We start from the raw sequence: 6,117 nt of genomic DNA, 5'->3' as shown, positions 1-6,117 counted from the left end.
CCAGCGCAGATAGGGCGAGGCTCGGCCCGGCAGTAGAGGGGTGGGGGTCGGTGTGGGGAGGGTCGCTGTCACCCCCTTTCCGGCGAACCCAGAGACCCGCGTTTCGGAGGAGAGAAGTGGGAGGAGTTAAGTTCTTGGCGGCGGGGCACGGGTGGGGGTCATGTGGCCGTCACGCCCCTACAGGAAGGAAATAGGAGTGTGTGTTTGTGTGCGTGTTGAGGAATAAACTCGGAGGGGAGGGGCGCCGGGTGGGCTCCGGGACCGAGGAGTTGGAACCCCGTGGGTTGTTGCAGGCCGGGGCGGGCCTCGCACACTCCCGGGAGTGGCCCGGGAAGGAGTGGGACAGCGATGAGGAGTTACATCCCCGGCGCAGTTTTGGAAGCAGAGGGGGTGGGGGGGTGGCGGTGCAGAGTTGCATGTGAGGTGAGGTTGCAGAGTGCACGTGAGGTGAGGTTGCAGAGTTGCATGTAGGTGAGGTTGCAGAGTTGCATGTGAGGTGAGGTTGCAGAGTGCACGTGAGGTGAGGTTGCAGAGTTGCATGTAGGTGAGGTTGCAGAGTTGCATGTGAGGTGAGGTTGCAGAGTGCACGTGAGGTGAGGTTGCAGAGTTGCATGTAGGTGAGGTTGCAGAGTTGCATGTGAGGTGAGGTTGCAGAGTGCACGTGAGGTGAGGTTGCAGAGTTGCATGTAGGTGAGGTTGCAGAGTGCAAGTGGAAGGTCCGAGTGGATGGAGCTCCGTCGCGGAGAGCGGTGGTTTGAGCGCTGACACCTTGAAGAGCCTGCGAGATGCAGGGCGATCAGTGCAGCACCCACCAGGCAGGACGGGAGGGCAGGCTCTTGTCCACGTTTCTGGGAAGGCAGTCCCCACACGCCCGTCAGTGCTTCTGGCCGCTTTTCAGTTGTGAGAGTAGGTGCCTTATCCTGAGCCATACCGAGGGGGTGGCAGTGGGGCCGTATGTGAGTGGAGAAGGTACCTTGTGTATGTTGTGGAGTGTGTGAGGCAGAGCGTAATCAAGGGCTCTGATTTAGGTGGGAAGCCTTGGGAATCCACTTGGGAGTAGAATAGATTAGGAAGTGTTGTAATGTTTAAATCTTCTGCAGGTTAACGCAGGAGGCAGCCGCCTGGGCCATGCCGGTTCGAAGGCCTGTGTCTTCTCAGGAGCCCCAGCAGGAGACAGAGGGGCCTGTGTTCACAGTGGATGACTTCCCCTCCCTGAGCCCGAGATGGGATAGTAGCTGGGACCCGCCTACCACCAGGATCTGGGCCTGAGAAGCCAGCTGAATGAAGGGCCATACCAGACGCCTGGGAGGGACACTGACGCCCGCAGTGGGGGGGGAGGGGTCCGGACCTGCCCCTTCCCCCCCAGACTCCTCCCCCTCAGAGGACACTCAGCCATGGACTTTGGACGCGGATCAGAGAGAAGCTGCGTTTTGTTTGGTGTCTCCGGTTTGGGAGTCTCAGTTTTGGAAATGGAGTGCTGGATGGGGTGTGAGGATCTCCAGGGGAGCAGCTGAGAGAAGAGAAGAAAGGTAAGTCTCCTTTCTCGTTTTCCACTTGTGTGTCTTGCTGCTCCTTTGCAGAAAGTGTGGAGTGGGGCCAGTGTGGGGATGCTGCCGTTCAGGAAGTGCCCTGCTGGGCTGGGCAACAGGAAGCTTCTCCTCCCTCACTCTCGGGGTGCAGGCCTGTTCCCAGCCACTCCTCCCGGGGAAGGAGGACCTGTGAGGGGTGGTCAGCAATAGCAATTATGAGGTTAGGCCAAGGAGAACATGAAAAGAATTCAGCCCTCTGAAGGGCGGTTGGCTTAGAGGACCCGTAAGGACCTTTCCAACACAGAGATGGTAGGATTCCAAGTCAGTTGGGGCCAAACTACGAGGCTGGTGTGGATTACCCAGGCAGGGCAGGCTGTTATGTTTGAGGAGCTGAGTAGAACTGCGGTGAGAGTGGGTTGGAGATGGTCTAGGAAACCTCCTAAACTGCCTCTCCTCCTTCCCCTACGAGGGAGTTTAGGCTGTGAAACCTCGTGGGCATCAGTAGGATTTGTGTCCTAGCTCTTGCTCTCTTATTGTACAGCCCTAGATACGTATGTTGGTTCACCTCTGCCGTGCCCTCTTCACCTGCAACATGGGAATAACCAGCTTTCCAGGCCCCTCACAGGCTGTTACAAGGAGCAAAGGAATGATAGGTTTTGACAAGTGTCCAGGGCCATGTACATGTAACACAGTGACACTGACATCGTTTGACATGCTTGTGTAACTGTTACATAGAGAAAAGCTCTGTTCTTTTATTGAATTAGCGTGCTGGCAAAGCCTTAATGGCCTCAATTAAAAGCCTACCCTGACTGTGTCTCATCTTGTTGTTATTAAATACCTGGGGCCATCAAGTTGTGGGAAGGTATTGGGACTTAGATGGGTTCTGTGTGCAAGGTGCCCCTTCAAGAGTGGGGAGGAATTTCCGTCCCCAGGCCTCAGGGCCACGTGTCTGGTTAGGAGATGGAGCTCCATTCTTGGAGTGCGCACTGGGCCTTTCCTTGTAGTCTTCTCTCCTGCCCTTGAAGATGACAGTTTTTTCTAACTGCCATCTCTTAGCCCTTTATATTTTCACAGGCTTTGTACCCGCCTACAGAAGACCTGTTCAGAGTTACCTTCTCACCTCCTGCCCGTTCCTTCTTGGGACTCCAGTTTACCTGGGCCAAGATGCGTTTCTCAGTGACAGCAAAGGAGAAAGTATTGGGAGAAAGGAGAGGTGTTGGGAATTTTGGTAGACAGTGGGGTATGGTGGCCTGGGTGAGGGGCAGGAAGCTTGGCTTCTAGCATCCCTCTAGTAGAGAATCCCTCCATCTAACTATGTAAACACTTGGGCGGGGCTGGCACCATAACACGGTCGTTTGCAAGCTGAAAATCCTGTACTTGTGATTCAGTTTTACCCCCTCCTTCCTTCCTTGCCTTAGGAGTCCCTGATTTCCCTAATGGCCCGAGGATGGGGCAGGCAGGTCTGGGTGGAGTCCCTGGTCCTGAGTTGTTCCTTCTGTGGTCTGATGCCTGGGGAGCTCTCTTTGAGGCCAGGTTTCTCCTATAGAAGGACCAGGTTTCAGGGGGGATGCCACCTCTCCCAGCTTCGCCCAGCAGATTCCTGGTGTCAGTTATTGCTTGGAACTGGGGTCACAGCAGTCCCTCGGTAGACGTGGTTCCCAGGATGCCTCTGTGGCCCTCATCCTCCTGGGAGGCCTGCGAGTACTTCGGCACACGTGGAGTACCATGGGGCTGTGCTGTGTTGACATAGTGCTTACGTTATATGAAGTGTCCAGGCTGTTGTATTGTGTCACCACATTGTTGTGAGGAGGAAAGAGAGGGATTATCTCCCTAGTTTGATATGTGAGGGGAAGCTACAGAAGCGCTGAGCAAGAAGGGCTTGCCTGAGAATGGAGTGGCAGGCTGTGGTGGGCTGCCCAACACTGTGCTCTTCTGTAGCATCTGACCTGCCAGGGCCATCTGGATTCTGCCGCAAGTCCCCAGGGAGGGGAACTCGGTCATACAGGCTCTCTGGTAAGTGAGCCAGATTCCTCTCCCCTGTCATTTCCATAGAAATCACTAGTCCTGCCCTCGGCCTGACCCGTCCACAAGACAGTCCCCTCCAGACAGCCATCGGCCTTCTCACATAGGCGCCAGGAAGGATGCTTAGGCCGATTAGCCAGGACCAGTGACAGATTTGACCAAATGTGAGTGTGTTTTAACTGAACTTATTTATATCCGTTTTTCCAAAATGAAAAGTTCCACTTCACACACATTGCTCATAACGATTGTGTTCATCTTTTCTCCTTTCTTTGATCTTGAGGAGCTGAGTTTCTGGGTCTCCATGGGGAGTGGGAAATGTTGAGAGGAAGGGAGGGGGAAAATAGAAATAACAGTGATTTAAAACATGTCTTTTACTTCTGATGGTTTCAAGCCAAGATCTGTCTGAAGTTCAGAGCATGAATTCTTTCCAAATTGGAAAAAAATTCAGGTTATCTTGGGCATGATTTGTGGAGGGCAGTTTCCTGGAATAATTTTCACCTCCTTCATCTTACCCCTCTAGTCATCTTTTGGAAGTGGTAGGGGTGAACAGGTTATAGTATTGCCCCTTCTGTGTTCTCTTATCCTATAAGCAGATCCTTCTATTCCTCCCATTTTTACATAATCAATTCTGAGTTTCATCCCTGGAATCAGACTCCTTGTTTCTGTCCTTCTGTCCTTATTCCCCCAAATCCTCCCCCATGAAACCTCCATCAGCGCCTCCCAATCTTCTAACGGCCTTTTCTGTCTGGGACAGTCCTCTTGCCGTTGGCTGGTTTCTACTCAGGTCCTCCTGTGAGCCTTGGCATTTAAACAAAGGACGGTAGTGATGCGGAATGAGTGTTGGTGCACAGACAGTCCTCCATCCTATTCCCCATTGAACTGCCTTCGATGGAGAAGAATTACTGTTAGAGGGGGGAATCTGACACCTCATGGGTGGGTTGGTCTCCCCACCTTACAGCATCACACTATGTCCTTTGTCCTGAAGAGTGGTTTTAGCTACTGATATATTGGATCTACAAACCATTGTTTCCTAACCTTTTACACTTTTAGGAAACTATTGCTTTCCCTCTTGCTCTGACATGGAGTGTGAGTGTGTAGACCTCCCATACCCCTTACAGGAGGAAAAGCTTCGAGAGGGCAGAGGTGCAGACGCTGGCCACTGGCTGGCAAGTGAGCATGGGCTCGCCTCTCCCGCCATAGCCCACATAGTCAGCGAGGCTGGAGACGGGGCACACACAGTCCCGCCTCACAGATGTGCCAGCTCTTATCTCTGCTCATTCAGGGCTGAGCTCCAGCTACTTCTACCGAGACTCCCTGCTGCCCACGCTGCGCCTGTCAGGCTGGACACAGACATCTCGGAGAGCGCTTGCTGAAAGGGTGCATGAGGGCTCCAGCTTTGGAGGCAGGGTGCCTGCGTCTAAAACTCAGCCAGGTCCCCTCTAGTCTTATGACCTTCGTCATTTGGCACTTTCACCCTGAGCCTCACACTCCTCATCTGGGGAACAGGATGATAATGCAGAGCTGCTAGGGGGGTTAGAGAGGCTGAGGGAGGGGTCTGGCCTGTGGAGGCCTCTGTGTACTTTGGTTTCAGCACCTCTAGTCCATGTAGGGCCTTTAGGGCATGCCCTGCCTTTTGCTTCTTTAGAACCTGCACAGTTCACGTCTCATGTAGAAGCGAGTTAGCCAGCAAAGTCAGTGAGTAACGAGCACCACAGAGGTCGGCCTGCTCTGCCCGGCGGCGGGAGGGAAGCGGACGGGAGGTGCGGTGCCAGTGCAGGGTGTCCTGAGCACAGGCCAGCGCGGGCCCTTCTCAGGGAAGTCTGCAGAGCAGGCAGTCCTCGCTCCCCACCCTCACGTCTCATGTCAGACACCGGCCGGCAGGCTTTTCTGGATTCTGCCCCCACCCCCTTTCACAGGGCTCTCAACCCTGTGAGTCCTTTCCTCCCTACGTGGGTGCTGGTTCTATGCTGGGTCAGTGAGTAACGAGCACCACAGAGGTCGGCCTGCTCTGCCCGGCGGCGGGAGGGAAGCGGACGGGAGGTGCGGACGGGAGGTGCGGTGGCAGTGCAGGGTGTCCTGAGCACAGGCCAGCGCGGGCCCTTCTCAGGGAAGTCTGCAGAGCAGGCAGTCCTCGCTCCCCACCCTCACGTCTCATGTCAGACACCGGCCGGCAGGCTTTTCTGGATTCTGCCCCCACCCCCTTTCACAGGGCTCTCAACCCTGTGAGTCCTTTCCTCCCTACGTGGGTGCTGGTTCTATGCTGGGACATGTCCGTCTCTGCTTTCGAAGTCCTGCTTTGGGCAACAGGTGTCATGCACCTCCCCCCCCTCCCTTTTGGCGCCAGTTCCTCTTCTCACGTTGTACTGGGGCCCCTCTGTTGCCCCTGACTCCTTCCCGGAAGGAGCGTTTGCGGGGTTCGGGAGAGCTGGCCCCCAGACTGTTGGCCTAGAGTGTGGCAAACGCACTCCCCAGGACTGCCCGGTCTCGGGAGGCTCTGCTCCTCAGTCCGGGGCTGGGCAGGGAGAGGCGAGAGGCCGGGCCTGGAGGGTCGAGGTGTCCCGGGGTC

The 6,117-nt window shown here is 55.3% G+C and overlaps 1 protein-coding gene across 4 annotated transcripts in view; it reads left to right on the top strand.

Moving 5' to 3' along the window:
- MGAT1 (mannosyl (alpha-1,3-)-glycoprotein beta-1,2-N-acetylglucosaminyltransferase) overlaps window positions 1–6,117 on the top strand; it is a 33,541-nt gene that overhangs the window by 386 nt on the left and 27,038 nt on the right. The window contains exons 2-3 of one of the 4 annotated variants that reach the window (XM_006766845.2): window positions 1,101–1,529; window positions 3,582–3,715. The gene's annotated coding sequence lies outside the window, so the exon portion shown is untranslated. Of the gene's footprint in view, window positions 1–189; window positions 209–266; window positions 424–1,100; window positions 1,530–3,581; window positions 3,716–6,117 lie in introns of those variants that run through there. The other 3 variants (XM_006766843.2, XM_015565965.1, XM_006766842.2) reach the window with 3 other exon arrangements.

Source organism: Myotis davidii, unplaced genomic scaffold, assembly GCF_000327345.1.
Source record: "Myotis davidii unplaced genomic scaffold, ASM32734v1 scaffold862, whole genome shotgun sequence".
Classification (NCBI taxonomy): domain Eukaryota; kingdom Metazoa; phylum Chordata; class Mammalia; order Chiroptera; family Vespertilionidae; genus Myotis; species Myotis davidii.
This window is presented reverse-complemented; position numbering and strand designations above follow the sequence as displayed.